Source organism: Lemur catta, chromosome 6, assembly GCF_020740605.2.
Source record: "Lemur catta isolate mLemCat1 chromosome 6, mLemCat1.pri, whole genome shotgun sequence".
Classification (NCBI taxonomy): domain Eukaryota; kingdom Metazoa; phylum Chordata; class Mammalia; order Primates; family Lemuridae; genus Lemur; species Lemur catta.
In genome coordinates, this window is record NC_059133.1 from 9,987,672 (window position 1) to 9,999,056 (window position 11,385).

Consider the following 11,385-nt stretch of genomic DNA (forward strand, 5'->3'; position numbering starts at 1 on the left):
ATATACACCATTAGCGTGCACTCCTACTGGAGATTATGGTAGATTTGGGTTCAGGGTGAGGTCACAGAGTGACAAAGCTGCTCCCAGGGCTGATGCAGCCATGGGCCACATTAATAGAAGCATAGGATCCAGGCCAGGGGAGGTGAGGGTTCTGTGCTCTTCTGTACTGCCCAGATGGTACCTAGAGAGGCTGGGATCAATTCAGGTGACTATTTCAGGAGGGAGATTGATCCACTGGGGTCTGTCTGCTGACAATGATACCATTTAGAAGCATTTGGAAACCCTGTCACATAAGGGACAGGTGAGAAAATAGGGCTTTTTAGCCTGGCAAAGAGATGTCACAGGGGAGGCCTCGCTAGTCTCTTCAGATGCCTGTGGGCTGCGAATGGAGGACAGACTGGCCACGTTTGTGCAGCTCCACATGACCAAGAGGAAGTCAATGGCAGTATAAAGAGAGTCTGTTAACAATCTAGGGCAGACTCAAACTCTAGTCAGTAGCATTTTCACCCAGGGGACTTCGGAAAAGCACAAGTGCCAGGCCCTGTCTTTCCATGAGCCTGGACCTCCAAGGTCTTAACACCCCAGGAGATTCCAGAGTGGGCCAACATTTGCCAGCCCTGATTTGGGGGAAAGAAGCCAGCGTGGTGGGGCACCTAACACGAGCCGGGTGCTAAGCTGATTTTGGCTCAAATGTTTAGAGCCAAGCACTGTTACAGATTGTTTTGGGAAGTGGTGAGTTTCCCATAAGAAGCGTACCTAGAAATCAGAAAAGGATAACCAGTGCAATAGAGAAAGAAGAGTATGGAACGATAACTCCTAGTTGAAGAACTAGAAATGGCCAAGAAACCTGTGCAGAGCTACTCCTTCCTCCGCTGTGGCAGAGATCACAAGCTGTTCTCCAACATCCGCCTTCCCTTCGTCCACAGGAGCAGAATCCTTGACCTTTGGCTGCGCATGTGCTGTACAATAAAGACATTCCCCAGTCTCCCATGTAGGTGAGGCTGCACGCTCAAGTTCTGGCCAGTGAGAAGCAGCAGATTCCAGGAACTTTCCTTAAAAGACAGCTGGTAGGTGCTCTTGGTTTCCTTTTCCTTTAGCTCTTCTTTCTCCCTGCGGCTAGAAGACGAGATGTTACAGCTGGGGCTCCAGCTGCCGCATTGGACTGTGAGGAGATTTTGGAACCAGAGATCACACACAGCAAAGTAACAAGAGAAGGAGCCTGGGTGACTGACACCATGGAGTAGAGCTGACATGCCGGCTCTGGACTGCCAGCCTCTAGATTTTACGCAAACAAAATATTTCTGGTTTGTGTCTCTGTTACTAATATTTGTATCCATGCCTACTCCTATCTGAAAAGAATGACAATAGACAAATGCAAAATAAGGCAATGAACTATCAAGTTTCACTCATGAGATGGGTAAGAGCTAAAAGATGGTCGTGTCATTAGAGCGAGCCTGGTGCTGCCATTAATGGACTCCTGCCCTGGACTTCTCAGCTATGGAAACTTGGATGAAGTGTGTCACCTCTGCGCCTCACCTTCCTCACCTAAGACCTGGCCATAGAGAACAGCACCACCCCACAGAGTCCCCGCGAGAAATCAGTGCTTAGAACGGTGCTTGGTCCTGAGCATGCAATAAAGTGTCTGGTGACCATGACTACTTAGCTAGCACGTCTGATGCCGGGGTGTGGTGGGGATGGGACACGTTCACACAGAAGGAGTGTAAAAGGTAGTCAGCCATCTCGGAGGGCTGTGGCTGTGTCTAGTAAAACTTTAAAACTACAGACAAGACTCCTCCCAGGGTGCCCCCTCTAACCCAGCAATTCTACCTAGGAACCTAAAAGCCTTGGGCCAGATGTGTTTCAGCTTTTAGGAAGGTAACGTGGTGCATATGTCCTGTTCCGTGTCACTCTTCCACAGGGCCTGGGGGTGCCCTATGCTGCAGGCCACTTGGGGTGTTCACCTCAACTACAGCTGGCAAATTCTGGGGAGTGAAGGCCCCTGCGGGTAACCCTCAGCTGGGAGGACCCAGGGCCAGGTGGGCGAGTGCCCAGCAGCCTCCAGTCCTTTAGGGGAGCAGCACATGCTTTGCAGGAGGCCCCAGAGGAGTTGACCCTCCTCCCCCAGTGCCCTCTGCAGTGACCTCCATAATGGCCCTTGTATTGGCACCTCCTTATCCCTGTCTCACTCTCCTTGTTCCTCCCTCCTGCTTCCTGCTATCACCTTCCAAGTAAACCACCTGCATCCAAGTCCTGTCTCAGGCTCCGCTTTTGGGAAACTCAGCCCAAGACAACCCCCTAAAACACATGACTATTTATTCAGCAAGCTGCACACACATTCACAGGAAGTGGGATAAACAATGGTCTTGCATCAATTTGGGTCAGGTTTGCTGCCAAATAGGTAAAGAAAAGGAGTATGATTTTCTGAGCATTTGGATTCCACGGATGTGGACAAGGGATTGGTCTGTATTCACTGGTGCACAAAGATGCACCCTTTCCCGTTCACTCCGTGTGGGTGCAGAACTTCCCACGGCCACAGACTGCACCTAGAAGACCTGAAGAGACAACTGAGGGCCCTGCCCTCAAGGGGCTGACATTCAAGCCAAAGGAAACCATGCACAACACAGATGCATGAACAAGGTGATGTGGCCTCTGGTAACACTGGGAAGGAGATCCCTAGGGTGGGGTGAAAGCAGGCCGCATTCGATGGGGGGCCCAGGGGTGGCCCATCTGGGGAGGTGATGTCTGGGAAAGGATCCGGTGGAGCCTAGGAGCATGATCCAGGCAAAGAGAATAGTAGGTGCAAAGGCCCTGAGGCAGGGTAGGGGTTTCTTTGAGGAGGAACAAGGAAGCCAGAGAGGGAGGTGAACGAGCTGGCAGGTGGGAGGAGGAGCGCAGGCCACTCCATGCCTTAGAGCCGAGAGTTTCTAGCTTTGAAGAACCGATATGTACTGAAGAATGCCTGGGGGCACCGCCCTGGGATGTGAAAGAGCCTCAGTTGTTGCTGGGGTTGTGGGTGGTGTATTAGCACCAACAGGGCAAATGCAGAATCAGCCGGGTGGGGTTTGCTGCCCACCCAGCACCCATGCCCTCTTTGTCCTAACAGTACCCACAGCCCCGCCACTCAGCACAGCGGCTTCAGGGAAGGAGAGCCACCTCCACCTCCTCCACCACGGGTGCTCCTGATTGGCCTATGGGCGACCGCACCCTCTGCCAGTGATAGATCAGGAGTGGGCATGTGACCATGCCAATGAAACATCAGGGAGGGTGGGTAGGTCGCCTTGGACACAGCTGGCCTGAGGGGCGACTCTGGCCTGCCAGGCCAACCCCAGGTGGGGAAGAGAAGAAAGGAGGACGCCACTTCTTTCATCCAGGAACCGGAGTCCCCTGGGTGCTCCCGGCCGGGCAGAGCTGTGGATGTGCTTGTGGCCCGCGTGAGACTGAGTGGGGGTGTCTGTCACTTGCGGCAGAAAGCCCCCCACCGCACAGCAATCAACATGTCCATCAGAAGGGAGGGACTGACAGATCATGACACGTTTGTTTTAACCCTGACATATGTAGGGGTCCATTTTCCATACGTGGAAACTCAGGCATTCCCTGAATGAAAATATTTTGAAATAACTTAATTGTCTAAGATTTTGCTTTAAATATTGATACTTTGAAAGGAGCATTAGAGGGTACATCTTACTTTTATGTATTTATGGTAAATATTTGTGAAAACACTGAATTTGTTAAATGTAAAACTCTTTTTTTCCAAATGTTTTTTCCCCATCCCGATTTTTTTCTTTTTCTTTTTCTTCTAATTAGCGTAAAACAATACTGAAAAGCAAAATTTGCCCTGGAAATAGGCTTTATCTTAAAACTCAAACAAAACAAGCATTTTACAATAAGTGGAAATCTTGCTGCCGTTGACAAGTTCCTGATAAAAGTAATTTACATGAAAGTGATTTCTCTCTCAGTGGCGAAAGGGAAACAGAAAAGGGAAACAGGCCTGTCAAAAATACGCTGGCTTGGGAGTTAGGGCATTGGGGAAAAGTACCAAGAAGAGGTTCTGTGTGTGTGTGTGTGTGTGTGTGTGTGTGTGTGTGTGTGTTCCAGTTTACGTGTTTAGACGAGGTGCTCTTCAGTTTGGGGGATAGCAATTCTCAGTTTGGGAGAGTTAGTGAATGGTAAACTTGTCTAGAGATCAATTTAGGAGAAGTCTGAGGAAAGCAGATTGGCAGTGAATAGGCCATGATGAAGTGGGCAGTAAGAGGGAAGAACACGTTATTAACTGCTTTATTACCCTATTCTAGCAGAAACAGCCACTTACATCTAGAACGTCTTGATGGGAAGGTGAGAGATAAGGAGCTTATGAACAGCAAAACCATGCTGCATTTGTAGTTTACTAGTCCTTGTTTTCCCCCTACCCGGGAAAATTAAATGGGGGTTTCAGTAAATGACTCTATCTCTTATTCTTTCCTCTTTCTGGCCAAATCCCCAAATGACAGAGGGAATTGGCCATGTGGGTGACAGATGAGACTGAAGTGATTGTCTACTGCACTCGTTCTCAGCTGGAATTGTGCATTACGGTGACCTGGGGAAAGTTTTAAAAAATCTATAAGTCTGGGTCAGGCACAGTGGCCTGTAATTCTAGCACTCCGGGAGGCCGAGGTGGGAGGATTGCCTGAGGCCAGGAGTTTGAGACCAGCCTGAGCAAGAGCAAGACCCTATCACTACAAAAAACAGAAAAATTAGCCTGGCCTGGTGGCATGCGCCTGTAGTCCCGCTACTCGGGAGGCTCAGGCAGGAAGATCTCTTGAGCCTAGGAGTTTGAGGTTGCTATGAGCTATGATGATGCCATTGCACTCTAGCCCAGGTGACAGTGCAAGACCCAGTCCAAAAAAAAAAAATCCACAAGTCTAGGGTTTCCTTTGAAGATTTTGATTTAATAAATCTAATAAGGACATGTATATATTTAAAAATATTTCCTTAAAGCCAGGCACGGTGGCATGTGCCTGTAGTCCCAGGTACTCAGGAGGCTGAGGTGGGAGGATCACTTGAGCCCAGGAGTTCAAGTCCAGCCTGGGCAACATAGTGAGACACTGTCTCTAACAATAACAACAAAAAATTTCCTCAAGTTTCTGCTACACTCCTGTTTAAGAACCACTGAATAGGTAAGTATAATTTATTAATTCCCATAGCTCAAAATCTTAAGAAATCTCTAGAAGAATTGAAGTTTGATGGTTGGTACTTCCTTTAACTCTCTCCTTTCTAAGAATATTACCTTGACTTTTATCTGTCTCTTTGTTTGGTAAAACCTCAAACTGTTTTAACTCTGCTCTCGCACCATAACACTTACCATCACAGAAGACTTCTGTGACCAAATGTGGGGGTAGTGGTTTCTCCCCACTACCAAGGAGCCATCAGTTCTGCAGCGGACACTGGGTGGGTGTCCTCTGATTCCGTTCTGACACTATCTACCTGGAGGCGGTGTCAGATCCCACAGGGTGAGGGCTCAGTCCTCAAGACTGCCCCCTCCCACCCCGACAGCAGCCGCAAGACTGTGCTTCCCGAACTACTGGCCGATGGGCTTCAAGCTGGGGCCCCCATGACCCCCTCCTGGGTCTGACTAATTTGCTGGAGTGGCCCGCACAGCTCAGGGAAACCCTCACTTGGGTTTACCATCGATAGACCCTTCAGGAACCTCCGTGTGCTCAGCTATCCGGAAGTTCCTCGTTCTTTTTACTCTAAATACTTCTGCAGTGGTTTAGTTTTTGAAGTCAATAACTTTTCTGAAGTTAATCATAATTGAAGTTAATATATATGTGTATACACGCACAGAGAGAAAGCACACAGATCAAAAAGATGGATTTTTCACAAAGTGAACACCCCCAAGACCCGGGCTCCTGGTGAGGACCCAGGACACGAGGACCTTCAAGCCCCCGCCAGCCCCCCATCGAGGGCTGCAGGGCCAGCCCCTCTCCTGAATTCTCGTCTGTTCTGAGCTTCGCGCGAGCAGACTCGCGTGGTACGTACGTCTGTGTCCGCCTTCTTCCCGTCGGCGACGTGCCTGCGAGGTTCGTTCGTGTTGAGTGCAGCGTTCATCTTGGATCATTCTCAGCGCTGTGAAATACACCACAGTTGATTTATTCATTCCACCGTTGATAGACATTTGGGTTAGTTCCAGTTTGGCACCGTGATGAATGAAGCTGGTATGAACATTCTTTCACAAGGCTTTCGGTGGGCATATGTACGCATTCCTGTTGCGTGTAAACCTAGGAATAAATCGCTTAGTCACAGGACGTATGTGTGTCCAGCTTCCCTAGATATGGCCAGAGTTTCCAAAATGTTTGTACCAATTTACGCACCCATCAGCTGCCTTGTGGCCAAACTTGATACATTCTAGCCATTTCATTTTAGTCCCTCCAGTGGGTGTATAAATTGCTAATCACTGTGATTTTAATTTGCATTTCCCTGACAATGAAGTTGAACACTTTTTCGTATCTTTACTGACCATTTGGTTATCCTCTTTTGAGCAATGCCTGTTTAAGCCCTTTGTCCATTTTTCTGTTTGGTAATCTCCCCTTGTCTCATTGAGTTGCAATTAAGAGTCCTATTGCAAATGGCCTTTTCCACTCTGTGGCCTGCCTTTTCCTTTGCTTACAATGCTCCATGCTGTCCCAGACCCTGGCATCACCCAGGCTCAGGTCATAGAAGGGGCCTTTTGTAAAGTGACTCAAGGCTGCGAAGAGAACAGATGCTCTTAGCGTAATAAGCTGCAGGAGGAAAAACAGCTGGAGGTGAATCTTTGCAGTATGAGCGGGCTGGCTGGCTTTTATAAAAGTACCACTGTTGGACTAGACCCAAGAGGGCCTCTGCTCCTCCCTCTCCTTCCCTGGGGCCCTGACCCCCAATCCCTTCACCACTGAGCAGCAGCAGAACCAGGTAAAGCTGCGACTAACAGCCCATGCTGGAGACTGGATGCAGAGGAGGCGGATTGGTGGAGAGAAGGAATCACAAGGAACAAGTTTTGGAGGGGAGCAGGGGAAATGAGGAAGGGAGAGGGTCCCGGGAAACGGCTTCCTGCTCTCATGGGCAGGACACATTGAAAAGACCCCACCCCGTGGACTCTGTTTGAGCCACTCCTCTGCTCCTCCACGCCGCCGTGCCGTGCCCTGTCTCTTCCTGCGTCACTGTGGCATCCTTTAACTGGCCTCCTGGGGTTTGCTCTTGCCCCCTGCCCTCCGTCCTCAACAGCCCTTCTGTGCCAGCAGCCAGGGAGCAAGGTCACATAAAAGAACATCAGAGCACATTTCTCTCACACTTAAAGCCTTGGGTGGTGGCTACTGCTTGCACTTCGAATTCGTCACGAACAGCTTCCAGGAGTCCACATCCAGGCAGGATGTGATCTGGGGCAGACAGTGTCTCCCACCACTTTCCCGCTTCAGCCATTCGGGCCACCTGTTCCTTAAACAGCCACACGCACTGCAGCCTCAGGGCCTTTGCACTTGCTGCCCCCTCTGTCTAGAATGATGTGCCCCAACCTTTTCACAGTAGCTTCTTGTCACTCAGGCCCCATCTCAGTGCCGCCTTCCCTGGGTGTCTTCCCTGAGCCCTCTTGCCTGGCCTTCCCCAGGTCATTCCCCCCGCTCTCTGGATCATTTCCTTCATGACATTGGTCACTCTGAAATAATCCATCTTCTTATTTACTCGCTTGTAGAATGTGAGACAAGAGGACTTGTCTGTGGGGTCCCCTGCTGTGTCCTCGGAGTCCCAGCAGGTGCCTGGCCACAATAGGTGCTGATAACGATGGTCCCTGAAGGTCGCTGGAGTCACCCCTGGGATCCTGTGCCGGGTCCACCAGCTGGACAGTGTGTGCTTGGTAGAGGACAGCAAAGGCTACTTGGGGTTACCTATTATCTGAGTAATAAGTAAAAATAATTATGCAAAATAATAATAATTACAAGAGAAAACTATTAAGCTGGGTGATTTGGATGGGAGCAGGTGGGGCGGGGGGGTGCATCTCTCACTTCCGGGGCAGGGGGGCACCCTTAGGCTGCGGCCAGGAGGCCCTGGTGGCCTGGACTTGGGTTACCTGAGTGGGTGGCTCCAACTCAGAGCCGGGCCCGAGTGAAGATGAGTGAGGTGGCTCCTGTGACAGAAGGAAGGAGATCATCTGTGAGGAAGCATTCCTAGTCAAAGCAACCAAAAACGGGGCCAGCCAGGTTTGGAGCAGGGCAGGTATGAGCGACCCAGTGGCAGTCCACTGCGCTGGCTGGAAAGCTGAAAGGTCCGGGTGCACAGCCTGCGACAGAGGACTCTGGGGTGGAACCTGACTTTACAGGTCAGTGAGCTGAGCCCAGAGAGGGGACAGGCCAGCACACAGGCCTCTGGACTCCCAGCCTGGTGCTCTTTCCTGCAAGACTTGGGAGGGGATGGTGGCGGATGGGGTGGGGTAGGGGCAGTGAGCCACCTGCAGGCCTCGCAGGACAGGGCAGCGGGAGGAGTGGAGTCCCCGCCAGCACTGGCCCTGTCACCAGTGAGCGGGGAGGGGTGGGGCGGGGGCAGGGCCGGGGCATTAGGATTCCAGGCAGCTCCCGACACCCAATTTTCCAGCTGGGTGCCCTAGCCGGCTCTCCAGCCTCCTGCCACAGCTGGTCTAATTGACAGGAGCAAGGAGGCTGCTGGAGGCTGGGGCGAGGGGAGAGGGAAGCGGGCAGGGAGGGATGGGGGAGAGGGGAGGGGGAGCAGGAGGGAGGAGGGAGCAGAGGAAGCAGCTGGACCCTTTGGGGCAGGCAGGTGGACACCGGGCACTGCAAGGGAGGACAGTTGGCAGATGATGCAGCTGGGAGGGAATCAAGAAGTGCCACCCCCTTGTTTAAAGCAGGAGGAAGCAGGCCAGAGACAAGCAAAGCGACTTACCTGGGCTCCCGGGGCCAGCTGAGGCAGGGGCAGGATAAGGTGGAAGAGCCTTGGTTCCCGACTCCCAGGCCCGGGATTGGGGAGGGGGGATGGAGAAGGGGTGGCGATGGGGGATGGGGTGGGGTGGGGTGGGGGAGGGCCTTCTGGCGGCTGTTGGAGGTGGGGAAGGAGACTGGAGACCTCAGGGGTCATGGGGGGCACCGCTCAGTTGCGTGGAACTGGGGTGACTGGCGGTCCTGGCGCTGTTGGTGGAGGGCTGGGGTGGGGCCAGAGCTGCCCGCCTCTGCCCCTCCATCCCCCATAATTAGCGCTAATGACAGGCCTGGGGGCTCTGTTATCCCACATGCACAATCTCTCTCTCTCTCAGCCCTGCAGTGTAGGGAGAGGGCCTGGGTCTCTCTCAAATCCTCTCGGCAACGGCAACGTGGGGCTGGTTGTGGGCCCCAGTGCGCCGCCCCCCGGCCCCCAGGTGGCCAGAGCTCACTGAGGCCACTGAGTCTCCTGTGGCCACGGGCACTGTCCCCTCACTGAGCTGCACACTGTGGTGGCAGGAGGGACCTCCTTCAGGCTGCAAACTCAAGTGGCAGAAATGCAACTTCCAGGAAGGAAACCTAATCTTTTCTTGGGTCCCCGCCTCGCTCCTGCCTCTTGCTCTGCTGCTCTGCCCCTTCTGGGCTCGCCCTGCCCAGGTGAAGAGTCCACCATCACGTCAGGCCCTGCTTGGACCCCTCTCTCCTGGGCGTGGGTCGGTGCCAGCTGTGGGGCTCCCCTCCCACGAGCAGCCCTCTGTCCCCCAGCCCAGGTGGCGCCCACACCCCGCCCCGCTGCCCCCAGGACCCCCCGGGCTGCCAGGTGCCGCCCACGAGCACACACTGCCCCTCACTGCTCTTGTCCCAGAGCTCACAGAGGTGTCGCTAGGGGCCCAGACCCCTGCTCCCCCTACCTCCCCACTGTCCTCGGGAAAAGCTGGCTTCCCCGGGTCCTGTGCCCAGGGGTTGGGCCCCCATCTCCTTTCTCTTGGTGCTGTTCTCTCTGACACAAGTTTTACATTTTTATTTCGAAATTCAAAAGCTGAGCCTTAACTACTGTGGGCACAACCACACCCTGAAAGCAGTGAGTCTAGAATGTTCTGGGCTGGAGGATGCCGGAGGGTATAAGTTGGTGGTGGTGAGGGTGGGGTGTCAAAAAAGACAGCATGGGTTGCCGTGTGGGCTGGGGCAGGGCCCCTGGGGGCCTCTCGGGAACCTCCACGCATCCTTGAGCAGAATTAGGCCGGACTGCCCCAAACTGGGGCAGGTGCGAGGAATCTGGGCCGAGGGCCTGGCTGGTCCCCAGGGCTGCGCCTCGTGCGTGCGCTGGGGCCTCTCTACCGCCTGCCCCTGCGGGAGGGGCCCAGGGCAGGGATGAAGGCCACCCCCAGTCAGTCCCTGGCTCTCATATGTGCACGGCCCTTTGCCGCCTCCTGGCTCCATTTGTGACCACAGGGTGGCTCAGTGGCAGCTCAGTGGCAGGGCTGGGATCTGTGTGCTCCTCGACGCTGGGGCGTGGCCTTTCCCAGGTGTATTACATTGCGGGGGAGCCAGAGACCCAGCGCTGCCCACCAGAGTCACCAGCCTGGCCCAGGCCGGGGCCTGGCACATAGGTGCTCCATAGACTTTAGGGGGCCATTTGGCTGATGGCGTAAAGCACCCGGCATGTGGTAGATGCTCAGCAAACGGGAAACAAGCCAGCGGGCCTGAGCGTAACAAGTGCGGACGCAGGTGGCTCCCAGGAGCCAGGAGCCCTGACTTGGGCAGACCACCCAGCCCTCGGGGCTCACTTCATACCCATCTCCCCCAGGACTCCCACCTCACCCCCACCAAGCAAATGCCACCTCTCCCGGCCTCCGTGCTCTGCTGCCCACCCTTGGGGCCTCCCCTGCTCCACCTGGGTAGAGCTCAGCTGCCCACCTGGCAGGGCCTGCTTGACTTCCACGTCCTCTCCCGCTGCCCCCTCCCCAGCTGCCCCTTTAGCAGGAGGGCTGCGCCTTCCTCAGCTAGGACACGGATTGGTGGGCCCTGGGGCAGCCCCTGAGCGCCCTCTCCGGGACAGCCGGTCTCCAGGAGAGAGAAGCCCAGACCAGGGGGAGGGTGGGGACAGGAGTCCTGTGCCTACCGTGCCCTGAGGTCTGGCCGGGCTGGACCTCACCTTCTGGACCTTGCTTTCGATGCATGGCCAGGGCTTGGGCTGACCAGCTCAGAGACTCCCCAGGAAGGCTGCCTGCCCCTTCCTTGAAGTGGGGTCCTTATGCCCAGCCCAGCCTCCTTTCTCCTCTCTCTCTTGTCACAGGAAGCCCTTCATCCCTTCCCTGCCCCCTGACACAGGGCTCTTCGTCCCCACCCCCTACCCTGGCAGGCCTGTCTCTGTTGAGCTCGGAATCCCATTTAGGACACACGTGTGCAGGAGGCTGCCTTCTTGCCCTCACCTGGCACTCCCAGCCCCTAA